General features: G+C 41.3%; 1 long non-coding RNA gene across 2 annotated transcripts in view; it reads left to right on the forward strand.

Moving 5' to 3' along the window:
- Positions 1-20266, forward strand: part of LOC125104094 (uncharacterized) — a 66737-nt gene extending 46471 nt beyond the window's left edge. Inside the window, exons 3-7 of one of the 2 annotated variants that reach the window (XR_007128586.1) lie at positions 9808-9920; positions 11999-12097; positions 17531-17604; positions 17846-17889; positions 18281-20266. This is a non-coding gene — a long non-coding RNA (uncharacterized LOC125104094). The remainder of the gene's footprint in view (positions 1-9807; positions 9921-11998; positions 12098-17530; positions 17605-17845; positions 17890-18280) is intronic. The other variant, XR_007128587.1, reaches the window with a different exon arrangement.
- The last annotated feature ends 1031 nt before the right edge of the window (positions 20267-21297 follow it).

Raw genomic sequence — 21297 nt, forward strand, 5'->3', positions numbered from 1 at the left:
TGCACTTCCCAGGTAATACAAGTCTACCAGACTTCATGGTCATGATCTAAGCTGCTCTGGCCAGTTCATTAGAGTTCTGCCTTTTTATGGCCAGATGTTGACCTCTGGCTGACTGTCCCAAACATGGCCCTAAATTCCATTTTAGGGTCTTTTCTCTTGCAGAGCTTTCAGGAAGGCTGCATAGGTATGGAGCTGAATAGGGGATAGTGGTGGTTGATAGGCAGATGAGTAGGAAAGAGTTAATCTTTAACTAAACCAGGGTTTAGTTGTGGGCCTGCCAAGCATCCAGGCTGAGCTTGTGGGAGCACCACGAGGGAGCGGTTAATCAGACATCAGTTTCCAGGTGTGTGCATGGCCCGACTGATGACCAAAGATTGAACTAAATGTCTGGGAACAGTTCATGTGTACAAGCCTGAGGCTCACAGGAGACAACAATCAATCCCTGCTTCATCCTTTAATCCATATTCACTGCCAACAACAATCTAGCAAAATTCAGTGGGGCTTTTTTGGTACTCTTGTTAAATAAAGCAGGAAGGCATCTGTAGTGTTTTGTAAATAGCATTTTGCCCAGTTGTTCAGCACTGATTAGCCCATGTTTGCCCTTCACTTTCCCAAATTAACTTTTGCCATCTTCTTGCATGCCTATGAAACTTGGTTCCCCCAGGCTGCTGATTGCTGCTTTCCCCTAAACTCACTGATTGTACCTGTGTGCACTGGCCACCTCCCTGAACAGTTTTGCCACTGGTTCTTTCAGTGCCTGTTTCTCTCTAACTTCCTACTCTACCTTTGCTAATAGAAAAAGGAAAAAGAATTACTTCAAAAGTTTACTCGTTTAATAAAATAGAATATTCTTCCAATATCTTAAACTCAATTTGTTTGTTTATCTTTATGTTTATCTTTAAGATATCCAATATCTTAAACTCAATTTGTTAACAAAGAGTTTGTGAACTCTTTGCCCCATTAAAGGAAGAGAAAAGGAAAGAAAGAGGAAGAAAGGAAGGACATAAATAAAGGAGTGAGTGAGGACAGACGAACACTTCGCGAGCATTGAATCGTTTCCTAATTTAAAAAAAATTGAACATTTATGTGTAATGTAGATTATTACAAAGATAATAGAACCACATTACAAAAATGTTGGAATGAAGGAAAAGAAAAAAAAAACTCCACAATACTAGTAATATAACAAAATTGCTGTTAACAAGTTCGTGTATTTCCTACTAGTCTCTCTGCTAAAGCACTCACTTTTAAAATCTAAAGTTGTTGTTGTAAGCCTACTGAATATGCAAGATTTTTCTCTTCTTTTTTCACTTAACATTTAGCCATGAGCATTTTTCAGTGTGCTGTGTGATTTTTATAACCATAGTTTTTAATGACTGTGTGGTTTCCTTCAGTGGAGAAAAAAATTACATAACCATTCCTTGATTGTTTTGATATTTAGATTGTTTGCAATTGAAAAATTTTCACTCTGTCATTAAAATGATACTGTTCAAGGTTATGTTCCCAACCACCCTTACTTTTGCATTATTTTTTAGGTTTTATTTCCAGAAGTTAGATAACCAGACAAAACCCATGGACATTTTAGGGGTTCTAATTCATATTTGAGGTTGGGCTCTTTTATTTATTTATTTTTTAAGATTTATTTATTTATTTGAGAGAGAGTGTGGAAGTGGAGTGAGGGACAGAATCTTTAGGCAGACTCCCGCTGAGCATGGAGCCCAACATGGGGCTCAGTCTCAGGACCCATGAGATCATGACCTGAGGTGAAACCAAGAGTCAGACATCTAACTGGCTGAGCCACCCAGACACCCCTGAAGTTGGGTTCTAAAAGCACATGTGCCCACTGAGTCTTCACCAGTCATCTTAGAGGGCACATCATATACCCTCACTGGATTCTCCCACTTGTTTTTGCTCCTCCCACAAAGGTGGGCTTCTCATATCCCTTATAATGGGGAATAGCCTCCCATTACACATTTCTTATCATTTGCCTCCAGTTTGAAGCCAAAGAAGCTTCATTTATCTTGTGAACTGTCCCCATGATGTAGCAGATATCTTAAAAAGAGCTGGTCATCAGCCCTTCACCCTTGCCGAAGTTTGGGAGCTGTTGAAGACAGCTAGGTAATGATGAGAAGAAGCGTTGTGGGCCAACCAGGGTCCGAGGAGGGGGATTGAGAAAGTGGATCCCCGTAAGTGATGGTGTCTGAATGACTATAATATATCCAAGAATAATTTATCGAGTACACAGTCCCCAGCTTATGATGATTTTATCTAGGGTTTTTTTTTTTACTTTACCATAGTATGAAAATGATTATTCATTCAGTAGAAATTATACTTCCAATTTTGAATTTTGATCTTTTTGTGGACTAATGATATGTGGTAGGACACTCTTTTGTAATGCTGGGCAACACTAATGAACTGTTGCTTCCATGCAGTTGTGAGGTGAACAACCAATATATACTTAGAACCGTTTGCACCCATATAACCATTCTGTTTCTCACTTCCAATACAATGCTCAGTAGACTATGTGAGATATTCAGTGCTTTATTGTAAAATAGGCTTTGTGTTAGATGATTTTGCCCAACTGTAGGCTAATGAAAGCATTCTGAGCACATTTAAGATAGGCTAGCGTAAGCTATGATGTTTGGCAGGTGAGGTATACTAAATGCACTTTTGACTTAAATTGTTTCAATTATGAGTTTACTGAGATGTAACCCATGATAAGTCAAGGAGGAGCTGTTTTTATGTTTATTAGCCACTGTGACAGGTATTGGGTATATAGATATAACTGCTACCATGAAGGGACTTACAGCTTGTTGGGGAAATGACAGGCCTGTGAATAACTGTTACAGAAACAGAAGGAGGGACAAGGAGGAATCAGGGTAAGTTAGCAGTCAAAATCCTCACTGAAGAGTCTCTGCACATCAGGCCTGTGTTTTCAAGCTTTGTTTTGGATGATCAGTGAGGCAGGGGAAGACAGAGTGGGAAGTTGCTTGTGGCAGCTTCACTGAACTAAGATGAATACTGTTTGCAGGGGAAGATAAGATCCTGTATGGAGGAATTTGAATAAAGCATTTCCCTACTCACTGACCATTCCTGACTAGGTGCGCATGTTTGTTTAGGTGGGGCAGGTAACTTGAGCACAAGTTGATAGCTTTCACTCTGGAGTTCCAGAGATTGAACAACCATATTGTTGCACCCTGGGAAAATTTCTGAGCTAAGAATGAGCTTATAATGAATGGCTGACTCTCAGAGTCAGAGTAAGTGACGGATGACAAGAGTGGAATATTAAGGAAAACTAGGCATTATTTATGCCCATATATATATGGTTCTTTAGATCTTCCTACATAATGAGTCTCTTCTTTTTCTTGTCTCTTATAGAGTACTTAATTAAAATTGTAGAGTTTTAAAATAGAAAGTGATCTTAATTACCTCGAAGGACTTTAATTTGACAGATTAAGGTAATTGGTGTGATCATTCCCCTTTAACTTCAAATATATAGAAATGCCAGATAAAAGGGAAACGTACTTTTGGACTTTTGGTGAAATAGCATTGCCAAGCTTGAAAGAATGAAAAGATCATCTCAGGTGTAGGGAAGGGAGAGGAAAATGGATGCTTTTGTAGTGGGTGGGTGAGGGAGAGCTGATGCAGGGGACTCATGGGAGTTTAGCATCAACATGAGACTTGAGCTGGGCTTGTAGTGTCCCCATGAGGAACAGTTATGTGGCCTCCAGATCATAGGAAATGGAGGCAGGAGGAATCCTATATATGTCCTGGAAAGTCATAGAGCTGCCTACTCACAAAATGTGGACCAGAAAATTGCATCCATTGGCCAGGGGAAGCAAATGGAAGCTTGTCAATTGCCCAGAGATTTAGGCAGAAGGAAGAAAAAAATTATTTGAGAAACCTAATCTCTAGGCCTGAACTATGTAGAGGTATGTGATCCAAATTTACACTACCTGTCTGGTGTGGGACACCCAAGAATTTATCATAAACCCGGTCAAGGACCATTGAAACCCTATAGGCTCCGGTAAAAGCAAATATAAAACTTCTCAGCAGGAATCCTTTCACAGTCCAGGGCATACAGAATTCCATAGACCTAATACCCCTGATGAAGAGAGGCTCACAATAAAAAACAGACAAACCTCATGAATCAAACCATCACACATCAGGGTCAGGAGATACCACAAACAAGAATACTTGTTCACTACTGGCAAGAATGTCAAATGGTAAAACTACACCAGGGAGCAATTTAGCAAGACCTACTATGTCTAAAGATGAGCCAACACTACACTCAGAAAGCTCATGTATAGGTATATGCTCTAGAAAATTGTCACATGTATATGAGATGTGCCCAAAGATCTTAACTGCCTTAGTGCTTATAAAAGCAAATTATAATGATGACTAAAAAAAACCCAAATAGTGAATCAGAATGGGAATGAATAAGTAAAGGATGATTTATTCATATATTAGAATACTATCAATTCATTAAAATGAATGAACATATCCAAATGTATAAATCTTAAAAACATGATGTTAAGTGAGAAAGCCAAGTTTCTCAAGGCTAAGTATAGCATACCACTTATGTAAATTTTAAAAATATAAATAAATATTATATATTATTTATGATCATGTGCAAAGGTAGTAAAAGAATAAAAACAGAAAAAAACATGTCAATCTAAGAAAAGTGGTTTCCTTTTATGTGGGAGGGAAGGCAAACGACTTGATTTAAATCTAGGTCTGACTCTTAAACCAGTAAAATACTAAAAGTATTCCATATGGACTCTCTGTGAACCAATACATTTAATTTTTTACTATGAAAAAAGAAATCCCCCCCATTTTTTTCCTACAGATTTTTTAAAAAGAAATAATGCATTACAGATCTCTTGTAGCCCCATTTATATATCCGTCCTATCCTGTATCCTCCCTTTGCTGTGTCTGTGTGATGTGCTGCCTCTTCAGATGCAAACAAAGGCCAAATCATACATTTAATCACTCCCAGCATACCAGGAAGGAAATGTGGAGGCAAACGAATATAGCCACAATAAGATACTTCTTTTTGGAAAAGAAAAATAGGGAATACGGGAAATAATGCTGTTGGCACTAGTGAATGTCATGTCCCATACCCTCCTGGGTGAGCAATCAGGATGCCCTATGTGATAGTGGAGGGAGTTCTCTGTTGGGAAGAAATGGCTCTATCCTTGTTCTGTTTCAGAAGCATTCCCTGTATCTTCTCTTCTTTATTACCACATATGAGATGGGCGTGGGATGTTGTTGTGTTTTTTTTCCCCCAGGACCTGTATTTATTGTCATAGCTTACTTCCTGTTGTAGGATGTCTGGAGAACTGGGGTTGACCTTAGGGACTGAGTAATCACAGGCCTTTTTTTCAGGAATTGGAAGTTGGACCAATTAGCCAGTCAGTTAGCTTTCCAGAACCTTCAAGGGATATTAACCAAAGCCAGAGATCTTATGGAGTCATGGTCCATGAATTTTGACCCTGTTTTTATAGTATCTGTCTCTTAGCAACAGGCTCAAGAGCTCTGTGCAAGCTCCTAGCCCTGGGTTAACTGCTTCCATCTTGTCCTCTCAAACAATGGGTTGAGGCAAGGCTAATGTGCCTTCACTCTGAAGCTCTTTACAATGGGGGTAATTTGTATTTTTTGAGCAGCAGGTGACCTATAAGAGGTGTAGGAAGGGGCCTGGGCCTTTAGGCTCACTCCACTTTCATTCATGGTTCGTGGTTTCTTCTGGATCTTTTTTCGTGGTTTCTTCTGGATCACGATCTTAATTATTTCTCTGCTTCCCACTTAACTACCTTTTCTTACACTAGCTTTAGCGTTGGGAAGATAATATCTGACTCTTAGCCCTCTTCGATTGCTGGCCACTGTCTCTGAGCAAGGTTCTATCGCCTTCCCTTTCTGCTCTACTGAAATAACAACTCACTCTAACATTGTGATACTTTTTCTTCTAAGCTGAATCCAAAAATATAACGTGACAGTTTAACCAGCTCTTTTGCAATCCCATAAAAAGGATTACCAACTTGAATATGGGGAGGGGGAATCCTTATTGCCTCTCAGTCCACCTAAATCTAGCCACTTCCATGTAGATCTGTTACTCATTACATCCCACTCCTAGTACTGACTTACATATTCGTTAGGACCCTTTTGGTTGTAAAAGAAAGAAAAACAATTTGAGGGCATCTGGGAGGCTTAGTTGGTGAAGCATCTGCCTTTAGCTCGGGTCATGATCCCAGGGTCTTGGGATCAAGTCCCACATCAGGCTCCCTGCTCTTGGGGAAGCCTGCTTCTCCCACTGCCTCTGCCCTTCCCTACTGCTTGTGCTCTCTCTCTTTCTCTCTCTCTCTCTAAATAAATAAAATCTTAAAAAAAAAGAAAAAGAAAAAGAAAAACAATTCAAAAGAGCTTTTAAAAAAAGCCCAGAGAATGTATTGGCCCATGTTTTGTAACTATGAGGAATATAGGTGGACTTTGGTAAGCCTGGATGCAGAGATTCAAATAGCATCATCAGGACTCTGTTTTTCTCTATCTCTTGGCTCATTTTGTCCTCAGAGTTGGCCTCATTCTTAAACAGACTCTCCATGTGGTGGAAAGATGGTCACCTATTGTTCTTGGCTTATGTTATTTTCATAGCTGGTTATTACAGCAACAGAATGCCTCTTCTTTTTTAAAAGAATTTATTTATTTATTAGATAGAGTGAGTTTTTCTATTTATTAGAAAAAGAGAGCATGAACAGGGGTGCAGAGGGAGAGGGGGAAGCAGACTGAGCAAGGAGCCTGATGTGGGGCTTGATTCCAGGATCCTGGGATCATGACCTGAGCCGAAGGCAGACAGCTAACCTACTGAGTCACCCAGGTGCCTCCTTCTAGCCTCTTTCTAGCAATTCCACCCAAAGTCCTGGCTTCCATCAGGAAGGTTGGCCCTGTACCTATGACTGTGGCCAGGATCTGAGATTCCCTGATTGACCTGATGGGGGCTATGGGCAGGTGGTGTCAGTACCACTTGAAACACAAGGATTAAAATGGGTACAGGGATGGTTCCTCAGAGAGATCCTAGGCAGACAAAATAAGGGTCTTCTAACAGGTGTTCTGAATCATTTGCATGGTCTAGCCTAGTGGCCACAGCATGGTTAATGCTCCTTCAATGTGCCTTCTCTCTGTTGTCCAGGCTTATAGGTATAATCCTCAAACTTTAGTGCACTCAAGAATCTCTAGCAGGGCTTGGCTTGTTAGAACAGGTTTGTAGCTGTATACCAGGTTTCTGATTTAGTAGGTCTGGGTGGGACCTGGGCAGTAGTACTGAGTATTATTTTAAAGCCCCTCTTCACCAAGGCTCTCTAATAGGAGGTGACAGTCATGGGCCCTACCACTGGGCTTACATGTTTGACTCAAGACACTGTGGTCATCTGCATGTTATCAGCTGGTAGTGCTGTATGAACCATCTTCAATAGTAAATAACCAACATCACTAAGTCTTGTATTTCTAAGTTGACGTAGGTGTCATACACCATTCAAGTCAGTGGAAATTGCTTTTGAGGCTTTTCACAGATACAGTATTATTTCTTCCAGGCCAGTGAGTGATTGCAAGTCTCTTGGACAGTCCTTTTGTTTTATTCACTCTGTGTGTGTGTGTGTGTGTGTGTGTGTGTACGTACATGCACATGTGCATGTGTGCCCCAAATGTAGTCAACTCGTCTTGAGCTTTTTCTTACAATCCATTATATAATCAAGGGATTAATTTACTTGAGTCATAAGGGTAGGGAGGGGAGAGTTTCTGCTTTCCAGTTTAGAAATTAGCTACCCTGGGGAGTCCCATGCTTGCTCTTTTCTCTCTTTCCCCCTCCTCAAATAAATAAATAAATAAATCTTAAAAAAGAAAAAAAAAATCAACCATCTCCTCTCAGTTATAAAATCCTTCCAAGACCCTAAATCTGTAGTCATAGACTCATTAAAAGCAAGTTGCAATTACAAGCATGTTTGTGTGTTTTCTTTCCTCTTGGTGCCTATGTCTGTTGCTTGTTTTTTCCTTGTGAACTTTAATACATGTTTAATATGAATCTTAATGATTTGATTACAATGGCATAATTACATAATTGGAATGTATTGTGCACGCTGGTGGGAAGGAGTCTGGAAGGTGCTCAGTGAGTGATATTACATAAGCAGAATGCTAATGATGGTGGGATTGAGAGTGAGACTAATGAGAAAATGATTAGAAAAACTTGGAAGGAATGGACACTTGTGGAACTGAGAGGGTAACATTTCTTTTGCTTTAATGATTAGTGTTTATTTCACCTTTGAGACTAAGGCTTCTGAGAATCAGCATTATTAGAATGAGGTGAATTTGATGGTGGGTTTTTGGAGGCCGCTTTGGAGAACTGTAATGGGTCCAAGCCCTACCTGTCTAGGCATAAAGCAAGCCAGACTGGTCAGCAAGTTCTAATACACTGCTTCTTAAGATGACTCAGGCAGAAGCAAGCTCAAGTCTTTCTCTTACCACTGTCCTCGCCTTGGAATGCTTTATGTGTCACATTTGTGTATCATCCGAACATTGAAAGTGCCATTAATGTGGAATGGAACCATCTTCCCCTCCCTAGTGCAATTTCCACCATCTCTCACTGGTAACATATTGCTGCTGAAGAGGACTGGCACTTAGCCAATCGTTTTGTGCTCCCAGTTAATGACCACCATTACTGTGTCATTTGGGCTAGAGAAACATGTCCACTGCCTAGAGCTCTTCCCATAGTAATTGGTCTGTGCACTGTCATCCTTATTTGATGTTTACTGTGTGTTGCTATAATCACAATGATTATTTCCCCAACTTATTTTTACTATTAACATAAAATGTATCTGCTCATTGATTCAACGAACACCTGTATTTATTAAATAACTATATGAGTGCTAGTTGCTGTGTGTGATACAGAAAAATAAAAGACGTAGCATTTATGGTTTAGGAGCTGAAGCCTAGACAAGGCGTTTATGGAAAGTTAAATATTCCAAGTCTCTATGTGGTGGATAAGAGAAATGATTTGGAATATTTTCACTGAAGAGTACTGAGATGAGCTTGACCTGCCCTTCTAGGGAATTTTGGAAAACAATCTGGCAATATCTAGTAAAGAAAAAAAAATGGGCACATTCTGATCTAGCTTTTTCATTTCTTGGTTTATACCCCAGATGGACATTAATGTGCACAGAAAGGGCATATACAATTATGGTAATTGTAGTATTGTTTGTTATAATACTGCAAACAACCTAAATGTACAATAGGGGAGTATATGCATAAACTGAGATTAAAGCTGTACAATGAAAATTATACAGAGGTTAAGAAGAATGAGGTAGTTCTATCAATAGATCTTTAGGCTATACTTTAAGAGTGTGTTTTTTTTTATTTATTCATGAATTAGTGTTGAATTTTTTCAAATGATTTTCTGTATCTGTTCAGATGATCATAGTGATCTTTTAAAAGATTTTATTCATTTATTTGTCAGAGTGAGAGAGAGCACACAAAGCTGGGGGAACGGCAGGCAGAGGGAGAGGGAGAAGCAGGCCCCCTGCTGAGCGGGGCACCTGATGTGGGACTCCATCCCAGGACCCTGGGATCATGATCCAAGATGAAGGCAGATGCCAATCAACTGAAGTCCCCAGGCATCCCAATATTGCTTTCATTTATTCTGTTAGTGTGCTGATAATGAATATTTATTTCATTTTTTATGTATTTTCTATTTATATTTCTCTGTGTTTCTGTCTGAATATTTTAAATGGATTCATCTTTTAGATTACTAATTCTTCTTTTGCCAAGGTGGAAGACTGAAACCAAGCTACCGCACACCTTAATCCTGACTGGATTGAATCCTTGGACTTAGCTCTTCATGTATCTCAGCTGAATGGAGCTTCCTCTGTGCAGAGATCCTGGTACTTGATCTCCCTCCCTCTCTCTGCTTGATGAGCTTGCCCAGAGCTCTACACAGCTTTGTAGTCTCTTTCAGTGCCCCTTTCTGCTCAGTTTCCCTTCTTTAGGAAGCGGCAAAGCTGTGAGTGGAAAAGTTGTGCCTGATGTTGGCTTCACTCTGCATTTCTTTTCTCTCTGGGTTTCTGGAATCGGATGTCCTGGCTGTCTTGGTATTCCTGAATCCCAGTATTATTCCCCCATGTCCATGACACCGCACAAGGGTCTGTTCAGGTTATCTAGAACTTAGCAGCTGCTTTCTGCTTGACCCGCAGCATCACTTAAGAAGTGGCAAGTGCCTTGAGCGGAAAAGCAGGGTAGAATATTAGGACTCACCTCGGTGATTTTCTGTTTATTCTAGAATCTCGGGCCTTTAAGTCCTAGGGTATGATGGGTCTCTGGTGCCTTAAAACAGATTTTTCTCTCCCCCCAACCCCCCCCCCCCTTTTTCAGTTGTTCTTGTCAGGAGTGTTGTGGTGCTACAACAGAAGCAGATGTCTCTTTAAGTATCAATCTAATGTGGGTTTAAGATAAAGCCTGGAATTCTGGTGAGGCCCAGGTCAGGGACACACTCCTCATAATATAGGACCCAGCTGTATTCTGTGGTAGCCACAGCTTTGTTGTTGGCCAGTTATGTTCCCTTCAAAGTAAATGTTTCTCAGCTTTTCTCAGGGAGCAGGCCTTGACTCACACCACTGAGGGGCTGCTTCTCTGGGAAGAGAATGTGTTTCACATGAGCTTATACTTGAACTTTGTGCTAGAGGCCTAGCATCTGAGTCCTCTTTTTGGTCAGCCTTCAGGGCAAAGCTTGGGTACCTCTTAGCAAAATGTCTACACATCACCCTGAGGGAATTTTCCTGTGTTTCAAGGTATATCTCTCCAGGAGTAACAATCTAGAATTTATCAAGATTTTAAATTCGGGGCACCTGGGTGGCTCAGTCGTTGGGCGTCTGCCTTCGGCTCAGGTCATGATCCCGGGGTTCTGGGATCGAGCCCCGCATCGGGCTCCCGGCTTGGTGGGAAGCCTGCTTCTCCCTCTCTCACTCCCCCTGCTTGTGTTCCCTCTCTCGCTGTGTCTCTCTGTCAAATAAATAAATATTAAAAAAAAAAAAAGATTTTAAATTCATCAAGATTTTATTCTCTTCTTTCCTTACATGTCAGATTTTAGCAGACATCATTTCTTGATTTGTAATCATTTAATTCAGTCCTTGGACTCTAAGATCTTTTCTTTTGATTCCAACTCACTGTGTTGGATCCTCAGAGAATTGCAACTATGTAGAGGGGTGGGTAAACATGAGCCTGATTGGGGGGTGGTGGTTAGTATAGGTCTTGGGCCTGCAAACCAGTTGGCTGAGAAGGTGATGCTTGGTCTGCCCAGTAACAGAGGAGTGAAGACCTTCCTAGTTACGTGGTGGTAGGACTAAGCACGGGAGATGAAGGGGTAGAAATTCAGAGATATACCATTGGGTCACTTTGCAGCTTAGGGCCTCAGTTCCCTTTAGAGTTGGAAGAGTAACCCTGGGCCTGGATGTGTCTGGGATCAGAGCTGAGGCAGGCTTATGCCAACTTCCATCCAATAAAGTGCTCCTGCACTTTATTACCATCTTAAAAACCACCTGTGGAAAAACTTTAGCCTATTTTCTGGGAAGGGTAACTTTTCTCCTAGTTGACATACAGGACAAATGTGAGTCTGGATGTGAGAGCTCTAGTACTGAGCATCACAAGGTATTGAAGGTATACAAACAAGGAGGATCTCCCCCAGAAAAACACTTTTTGCTGGAGTAGAAGTGGCAGTGATGAGCCATGAGTTTTCCTGGTTGTGCTTGAAGGGGTCTCAATTGAGAGAGGACTGACAAGCCTGATCCCCAGGAAAGGGTGTTTCTGTTTCCTATGTGAACCTTATTTGTAATATCTATTTTGGAGCTCAACGACGTACAGGCAGTGCCCTGTCTTCTCTGTCAGCCAGATGAACACCATGATATTAATAAGATTTCCTATGATTCTAGAGGCCAGACGTGCTTTTCCTTTCTAAAATTTATTCCAGGACCCCAAGGACTATGACTACTGAAAAGGGAGTGTTGGCATTAATAACAACTCAGGAAGATGAGGCACTGACTTTCACTGAATGCTGCCTATGAGCCAGGTGTGTATTAGGCACTTCGTATGCATTGCCGTGTTAAACAAGCCTAGGTCTTTGACTTGTAAGCCTTGTGTCTGTACCATCTTGCTTCACGCTTGTCTTAAATATTGCCTTAAAAGAGCTCTGTGTTCTGCTCTTTTCAAAACTGTATGTTTCAGATACAGGTGTCTGCAAAATTGTAAGCTGGCTTCAGCTGTCTTGCTGTCCCCCACTGAGTCTGGCATGGATCGGGTACTCTGTAAGCCTTAAATAAGGGCTCCATGAATGAATAGATCTCCATGGAAATAGAGCTGACAGTGACAGAGAACTCCATCCCTCTGCCTCCCAGCTCCCTGGCCCTTCTGATCCCAATTAGGCTGTGTCTACAAAGATAAGCATACCGGACAGGATCTCAGCCAAGTTTTTCCCAGGCACATTCTACCTTTATAAATGTTTGGAGCTTCCATGGAAAAGTTATCCTATTCATGTGAAAATCACAACATTTAAGCCAGGAAGGTAGTTACATGACAAAATTTGGAGCTTGTCATTTAACAGTAAAGTGACTTCCATTGCCTGAAGAAGGGACTCTCAAATTTGGTTATCAGATTGGAGGACAAAAACACGGCTTTTTAATAAAATAAACTTCAGGCTTAATCTGATTAATTGGGTCTGGGAGGGGGCCAAAGAATCTGTCTTTCTAAAATGGTGCCTAGCAGATTCTAGACGATTCTGATGATCAGCCTGATTTGGGCCATAGTGTAAGATAAATCTCCTCAGCATGGCAGGCAAAGACTCCTCTGTAAGCTGGTTCTACTTGTTTACCTCTGTAGACTCACATACCCCAACACCTACAGTTAGTTCTATTGCTTCTCTGTGCCTTTGCACACACTATCCCTTTGCTTAGGATATACTTTCATTCCTCCAACTCAGCTTCTCTTCCTCAAACTTAATGTTTACTTTTATATGTCAGTTTGGCTAGGTGATAGTACCTAATTTTTTGATTGAATTAATCTAGGTTTCGTTATGAAGGTATTTTGTAGATATGGTTAATATTTACAATCCTTTAAGTAAAGGAGATTTGACTAAAGTTGACTTTAAGCAAAGGAGGTCATTTTTTATGATCTTTTTTTTTTTAAACATTTTATTTATTTATTTGAGAGAGAGACAGTGAGAGAGAGCATGAGCGAGGAAAAGGTCAGAGGGAGAAGCAGACTCCCCATGGAGCTGGGAGCCTGATGCGGGACTCGATCCCGGGACTCCAGGATCATGACCTGAGCCGAAGGCAGTCGCTTAACCAACTGAGCCACCCAGGCGCCCCGTTTTTTATGATCTTGATGGGCCTCTTCCCAGCAGTTGAAAGATCTTCAGAGCAAAACAGGTTTCCTTGAGAATAAGAAATTCTGCTTGTGGACTTGGAGTTTTTATAATATAAAACTTGGAGTTTTATAATCAGGTTGCCATCACAGTTTAAAAAGTAAGTTGCCAATTTTATTAAACAAAGGATTTTGGAGAGTTAAAAATTAAGTATAAATATAAATATTTAATTTATTCTATTAATTATATTCAATTGCCAATAATAATGCCTAGTAACTAATAACTAGCATAAATTGAGTATTTACCAAATCCCAAGATTTCGTCCAGCGGGCATAATTCATTTATTCTTTACACAATCTTATAGGTAGATACCCTTATTTCCATTTTATAGATGAGAAAAACTGAGGTATAGACACATGAATTAAGGTCAGGATTTATACCCAAGCAGCCTGACTCCAGAGCCCATGGTCTTAGCCATTCCAATTTTAAATAATATATTTAAACCTTTAATTCTTATTGCATCTTCAGATAGGGTAAGTTACTTACTAGAAAACCCATTTCCTTTACTTCTTCAAAATTCTAAACTAAACATTAGTTAAAATGACAGAGATGTATAGTCCTAATGCTTCTATTTTTTAAAATTGCTCTAAAACTTTTGCCTAGTCCTTTACTTAGAAACTTGCACTTATTTTGCTCTATTTCTATCTCCATAATTTATTGGGAAAAGCTTGTTACATTACTTTTTGCTCTGGGTGTTTTGTAGTAGCATTTGGCTGAAAGCCATACAATTCTGGTCTGATTACATTAATTTATATTTGGTGGTCCTGAGTGGGAGAGACTCTAGTGGAACTCTTCAACCTACATATCAACACGGCGACAGCCCAGTCATTAGTTAATCCCCCAAGACCATGTGTGAGATCCAAAGGCCAAGTGACTTGGCACCTCAAGACCCAGAAGAAGAAACAATGAAACGAACACCTTAGATGTCTCTGTACCAGTTTTGCCTGTATTGTTGGAAGCCGGTCACATATGAGCTCAGTGCCTAGGAAGTGGGACTTGCATGCAGGCAGCCCCTGTTCTCCCCTCTCCATTCAGAATGGGACAAGGGCCTGAGTGCTCCCTGCATCAGTCCCCCAGCCTGGCTTTGTTCTAGCTGCCATGACCTATGCACTGGCCTTTGTAAGGTTGCCACCCCAACTTGGGGTATTGGGGCATCACCCCAGTTATGACCCAGACTTATGAGGTGGATGTTGAAAAAGATGGCATGGCACCAGGTTGGACTCCTAGCAGTGTCAAGTGGGTTCTTCTGTCTTGCTGAGACTTAGTTTCCACATCTGTAAAAACAGAGCTTATATTCAGTTGTCTGGATGTTAGGTCTTAATTAGATTAATGTTGTGGTATATCATGGGTTGCTACTGAGCAGCAGAGAGAAGTACAAAGGGGGGATGTCTCATTCAGCCTGCAGAAGGATATTAGAGAGGTCTTCCTGGAGGAAATGATACTTACACAGAGCCTTAAGAGTAACAAATACAATTGGCCTGGCCCCAAATGGGTGTGTGTGGGGGGAGGGTAGGCAAGTGGTCAGAAAGGGGATGGTGCAGCCTGAGAAAGGGAAGGATCTGGACGTAGAAACTTTAATGCTACTTACACAAGAAAACTATGCCTCGGTTTGCAGGCTCAGGGCAAAAGTGTGAGGCAAAGAATAACAAGGGTGGAATTGGAGAAGCACTCGGAGCTCTGAAAGACGAGGGCAAGTAAAGGGGTCAGAAACACTCATAAATTCATTTTTTAGTTCTGTTAGAGGTGAGTTTACTGTTTATTTAGAATCTTTGAATGTCAAATTAGAGGGACCTGAGCAGTGCCTTTATCTGACAAATAGAAAAACCGAAGGTCCCAGAGGTCCACTTGTGAAGGTGACGCTGTCATTAGTGGCAGATCACGAACCACAGCTGCTTGCTTCCTCATGGACTAGTCTTGCTTTGTCCATTTTCCCTGCTCCCTTCTGCACTTAGACATGGCCTCTACCGCTTTGCATGTTCCCATTCTCTGTTGTGCCTGCGTAGTCTGTTGATAGCTCCAACAGCTCATGTTTGGTATTCTTTTCTTTTTGCTTCTCTCCTTTTGTTTCATCAAAGTAATACTTGGTCTTGGTTTTAAGAGTCAGATAGTGTCATGATGCTTGTAATGAAATACAGCAGTGGAAGCCCCCTAAGGGGAGTCTTTCTGAGGCATAAATTGGCCATTAGCCCAGTGATATGTCTTCCTCTCAGAAGGGGGGTGCTGGGAAGAAGCTGGTGAGTGACACCTCAGATCTGAGTAGAAGGTGGTTTTAGGGGCCAGCCTCCGTGCTAGACTTTCTGGGTTCAAATCCTGACCTGCTACTTCATAGTTATGTGACCTTGGGTAAGTTGCCGTTGACCTGTGCTCATGGTATTTGGTGCTGTCTGCACTGTGCAGGTGCTACAGGGGACACAACGAGGGCCCTCAAGGAGCTCTCCAGTCACAAGCTGGAGGGAACCAGGAGGCAAACACAGAGAAGGTCTTTGACAAATGGAGAGAATACTTGTACACTGTGGGGAATTTCATGAACCAGGGTCCCCGTGCTAAGCTGTGACCCCTTAGAGAAGTCAGCCTGTCCAAGCTCAGTTTTCTGAAAAATAAGGTAATAGTAACTCCCTCAGTCTTTGAATCATTGCAAAGGTTAATAAGATACATGGATGAAAGGAGGAGGAGGTAAAGGAATTCATGATAGCCCTATGAAACAAGAAAGGGATCTGTCCCTAGACAGATTCTGAGAAATTCCTGGGAGATGGAAAGCAGATGGGATCAGACTACAGAAACATAAGGGAAAGAAAAAAACCACAGCCCCCAACATGGACAATAGAAAACTACTGTGGAAGTAATACAAATTCCAGAAATATTTAAAGCTCAAACTCAACAAATAGTGATCAGGAGGGGCTTTGGGGCAACTGCCAGCTTAATTAATAAAACTTAGTATTTGTAACAGCAGAACCTACCAGGTCCCTTTCCTTCCCCATACCTACTGAACAGAGAGCATGGATGATGTTTAGATGTAGGATAAAACCTCCAAAAGAGGAGCGACAACCCAGAGAGGCAGAACAGAGCTGGAAGTTACCCCAGACATCTAAGGAGAAAAGACAGAAAAAAAGAGGGTGCCTGATTCATGAATTTGCTGCCAGAATAAACTCTGAACACAGCTGTCTTGATAAAGAAGGAGTCCTGGCCCAGGAAACTCAGATGGACAGTTGAGTCAGATCAGGGAAGCAGTGACTTCAGATGACTTACATTCGTGAGTGGAGGGAAGGTGAGAGAGCTACTAGCTTGCAATTCCTGCCTTCTCTCTCCCTCTCCCCCCCCCCCCCCCCCCCCCCCCCCCGTCTCACCAAGTCACCCAAGGCAGCTGGAATGGGTACTTACATATTCAGGCAAATAGACATTTTAAATTCAAGTGCAAACAGTAGTTAAGAATGTCCAAACATTTAAGAAAACAAGATCATTAAAAAGAAGAACCAAAGTCAACAAATAAAAGAACTAATGTCTTTGGGAAGGGAGAAATAACTTTAAGAAAAGTGTAGTTAAGGGGCACCTGGGTGGCTCTGTCTTAAAAGAGTCTGCCTTTGGCTCAGGTTATAATCCCAGCATCCTGGGATCGAGCCCCGTGTTAGGCTTCCTGCTCAGCAGAGAGCCTGCTTCTCCCTCTCCAGCTCCTCTGTGCTTGGATTCCCTCTCTCGCTATCTCTCTCTGTCATAAATAAATAAAATCTTAAAGAAAAAAAAGAGAAGTGTAGTTAATCAGATACGAGGGGCTGGTACTCCATCAATTAAGAATAAGTGATATCAAGAAGAATTAATTAGGATTCCGTGATTGCCACCTATTTTTGAACATTGAATAGATGTGCTGAAGAGTGGAATGGACACTGATAAAGAATGAATTCATGGATTAGAGAGTAAAAAAAAAAGAAAAGAAAAAAGGAGCAAGAAAAAGAGAGACTGGAGAGTGTGGAAGAGAAGGAATAAAAAGACAACATGAGAAATGAAAAAACTCATGGGTATTCAGATTGAAAAGGCTCCATGCAAAATGAATGACCAAAAATTCACATCTTGATATTGGCAAAATTGTAGGATCTCAAGAATAAAAATGCTGGAAGCTTCTGGAGAGAAAAAGAATAGTTTACCTATAAAGGAACAAGTTTCAGGTGGGCATTACACCTCTTTGCTAATCTTGGAAGCTCAAAGTCAGTGGTATCATCTTCTAATTTCTAAGGGGAAATCATTTTGAAATTACAGCTCTATGCTATGCAAATGGTGGCTGTGGTCAGCCCACCTCTAATTTTTCCCAAGGCCACAGTGGACATTTCTCTGTGACCTCACTGACCTCCTGCTAACAGCCTCCCTCTTCAAGCTCAAGTTTTGAGTTTTTCTCTTTTTTTGCCCCAGGATCATCTCTGATGGCCATCCTGATGCTCTGCCTCAAGAGTGAGGTGAGTTAATGCCTTTGGGGGCATCAGTTGGTGATGGGAGCTAGTAAAAACCACCTAGCCCAGTGTTCTTCAAGGGGACAATTCTAGAAGGTGATTCTACGCAGTTCTCAAATGGTCCTGGCAGAATGGAGCCTCTGACTTCAGGACCTTCCTCAATAACACACCCTTATATTGACTTTCCTCATTTTCCTGAGATCATTCCACCTTCCTTCCTCCTCCCGGGGATCACCTGGCAAGTAAACTACCTCCACCCAATTCCTGGAGGAGCCACACACATGCAACTTAACTACATTCACATATAAGGGCAACATGAAGACATGTTCAGATGTGAAGGCCTGCAAGGTTTTTCACACATATTCACTTAGATGTCTCTTCACCCATATACCAACAGGTTGAGTCAGCCCTAACATTTCCATACTGGTATCATTTTGAAGATGGAAAGGGGAAGAAATATTAATGTGGAACTTGTACTCCCTGAACACAGTCAATCATAAGCAGAACAGACAGTGGGAAAACCTGGAAACTGGCTGATTTTGAAGATCTCATCTCCCCCACAGCAACCCTGCTGCTCCACCGTGAGAACTTTGTGGGAGATCAGAAGGTGCTTCTCTGAGGGAGGATCATTTGTCTTTTGGGCAAAGCAGCTCTTTTTGTGCAGGACTGCCCCAGGCATTGCAGGACATTTGGCAACCCAGACCTACCCAAAATGCTGGTAGTGCCTCTAGTCATTGTGACAACCAGAACATTCCCCACCCCCATTTTCAAATTGCTTTTTGGGGGATAGGACCTATTTCCCAGGAATAATAAATAATAATTTAAATAATTATTCAAATTATTAAGAGAATGCTAATTGGAATAATACTTCAAAAGCAATACTGGAGTCACCGAGGACTGCACCCTCTCCTGAGAGAGGACTGGGAGTCCGAGGCTCATGCTGTGTTTGTGTTTGTACTGTGCACACAATTGCAGAAGGGGCTTGGACCCTGAGTGTACTGCAGCTCTGTTTTCTAAGGGAGATGTGTGATAGGGCAGGGCTGTGTTGGGATGATGCCAGGTATGACAGTCTGTCCTTCCCTCCGGACCAGGGGAAGGGGCGGAGGGGATTCTTGTCATGAAAGGGACAGGCATCAGAGACTCCAGCTAGTTCCTTTCTTATCTTCCAGATTATAATAAATATTTATTCATGCTTTCTCTTAATAGATACTTTTGTTCTTGCCTTGTGCAATTATAGGTATTGTAAATTATTGTGACACACTTTATTCCTGGCAGTGTTGGCAATTGAGGTGTTCTGAGTAAGAAATGACTCTAGCTAACTAGAGTTAGCCTTGTGATAGGTCACAAATTGTTTGGCTCTCTTCCCCTTAAAAGATGGGTTCCACGTTCCCTTCCTTTTTAGCCGAGTTGCTTCAACTTACGGAGTACAGTGGCAGATATGCTGTGACTTCTGAGGCTAGCTCAGAAAGGGCCATGTATTTTCTTCCCTGTTCACTGGAGTCCCGAGCCACCATATAAGTCGTACTACTCTGGAGCATCCTGTGGGATTGGCCCTGTGTAGATCCTCAGGTTAGTAGTCCTGGCTAAGCCCATTTCCATCCATCTACACCAAAGTGCCAGGGAATGTGAGTAAACCGTCTTGGACCCTCCAGGACCTTCTCTAGCTGACACCACCCAGAGACCTGTCAATGCCTTGTGGAAGAGAAGGATCAACCCAGGAAACCCTGCCCAGATCCCTAACCTTCAGAATCATTAAATATAATAAAATATTTCTTGTGTCAAGCCACTAAGTTTTGGGGTAATTTGTTATGCAGCAAGAGATAGTTGGAAAAACTGGAAATAGTTTTTAGGTGTTTACCTAAAGACTTCCTTAAATCCCTATTGGTCTTTCTTTGTGGGTGGTGGTCATAGAGGTGTACCACTTGGATCTCCTTCAAGCGAACCTGTTGTGGGGAGTATAGATGAGTGATGAACTCTGTCTGTGTGAATAGATGAGCTTAGCTCCTGTAAATCCAGAGTTAGTAGACTAGAGAGGGTGCCCTCCTTCAGGATGCAGTGTTGGGGGTGATGGTTTATTCCATTAACCTGCCTCTTCTAAGTTTTGTCTTACAGAGAACCAGGAGGACCATGGAGTGGTATAAGTCAGGAACCATGGTGGCCATGGGACATGCCATTCAGATTTCCTTCATGTGAACTTACTTCAGGGAATATAGTTGATTGACCACTTCCAGCTGCTGCTGCATAAATACTGAGTCCATGCCTCTCCTATATTGGTCCTAGCCAATGAGTGAGCATGGCAGGCTCATTCCTATCAAATGTGGAATTGTGGAACAGGAATTACAGAATTGTGCCAGTCCATTCGTGTCCAACATGGAATTCCTCTGATGGGGAGATTTTCATCATTTAAACTTTTCTTGATGACTTAATGTCATTGTTGTGAACATGAAACACAGTCACAAACTTCTTTAGTTCATCAGAGGCTTCCCATATTTCTGATGTCTTAAACCTTCATTCCAACCAGTAAAATTTTCTTTTTTAAGGGTTCAGGAATTTATTGGTGGTTGTTTCTGGAATTGAAAGGTCATGGTATAAAAGGGTCTGGAGAGGCCATTTGAGGGCATGTTATGATGGGTAGAAAGAACTGCTTTGAATTCAGAAACAATAAAATGGAGCAGTAGGCAGTGACAGGGATGAGGAGAGAGGGCATAGATACTTCTGAGAAGTTATACAGAAGTTATACAGAGACATCAGCTTCCTTTTGTTATTAAGATATTTGCTCATTTATATCCTTTTAAAAACTTCCAAACTTCTTGTCCTTATGTTTTTTGTGCCACTTGAAAGCACAGAGATCATTAAAAAATCCACTTTGGTAATTTTTGCCCTTTAACTGATAAATGTAATCTGATTACATCTGTATCATTACTGATATATTAGGATATATTTTTACATACTATTTATCCCATTTTTGGCATCAGTTTCCCTTTTTTTTCTTATTTAGTGTTGAATTTTTTCATTCCTTCTCCTACCAAATTCAAATTGTATATTTCGGTACTTTTAGTGGTTACTTTAAAATTTTAACATGCATTCTTGCTTTAGCAAAACTTAGAGTTAATCAGGATTGCTACCTTCTTCCTTAATACAAGGCTCATAGAATGCTTTTGGCATGACAGTCCCCCTGATTTTACGTATTTTCCAGTATTGTGGTTGAACCTTATTTATTTTTTTAACCCCTCCCATCACTTGTTATTATTGTTTCATACTGTTAATGTGAGTTTTGATTTATAGCCATGCTTACCAATTCCTTTGCTCACTGTTTTCTTAAATCCCATTCCTTCTGGGTTCAATTTCCTACTTCCCACAGTTATACCCTTTAGAATTACCTTCATTGAGGGATTGTGAGTGGCAGACTCTCTA

This window comes from Lutra lutra, chromosome 1 (genome assembly GCF_902655055.1).
Source record: "Lutra lutra chromosome 1, mLutLut1.2, whole genome shotgun sequence".
Lineage (NCBI taxonomy): Eukaryota > Metazoa > Chordata > Mammalia > Carnivora > Mustelidae > Lutra > Lutra lutra.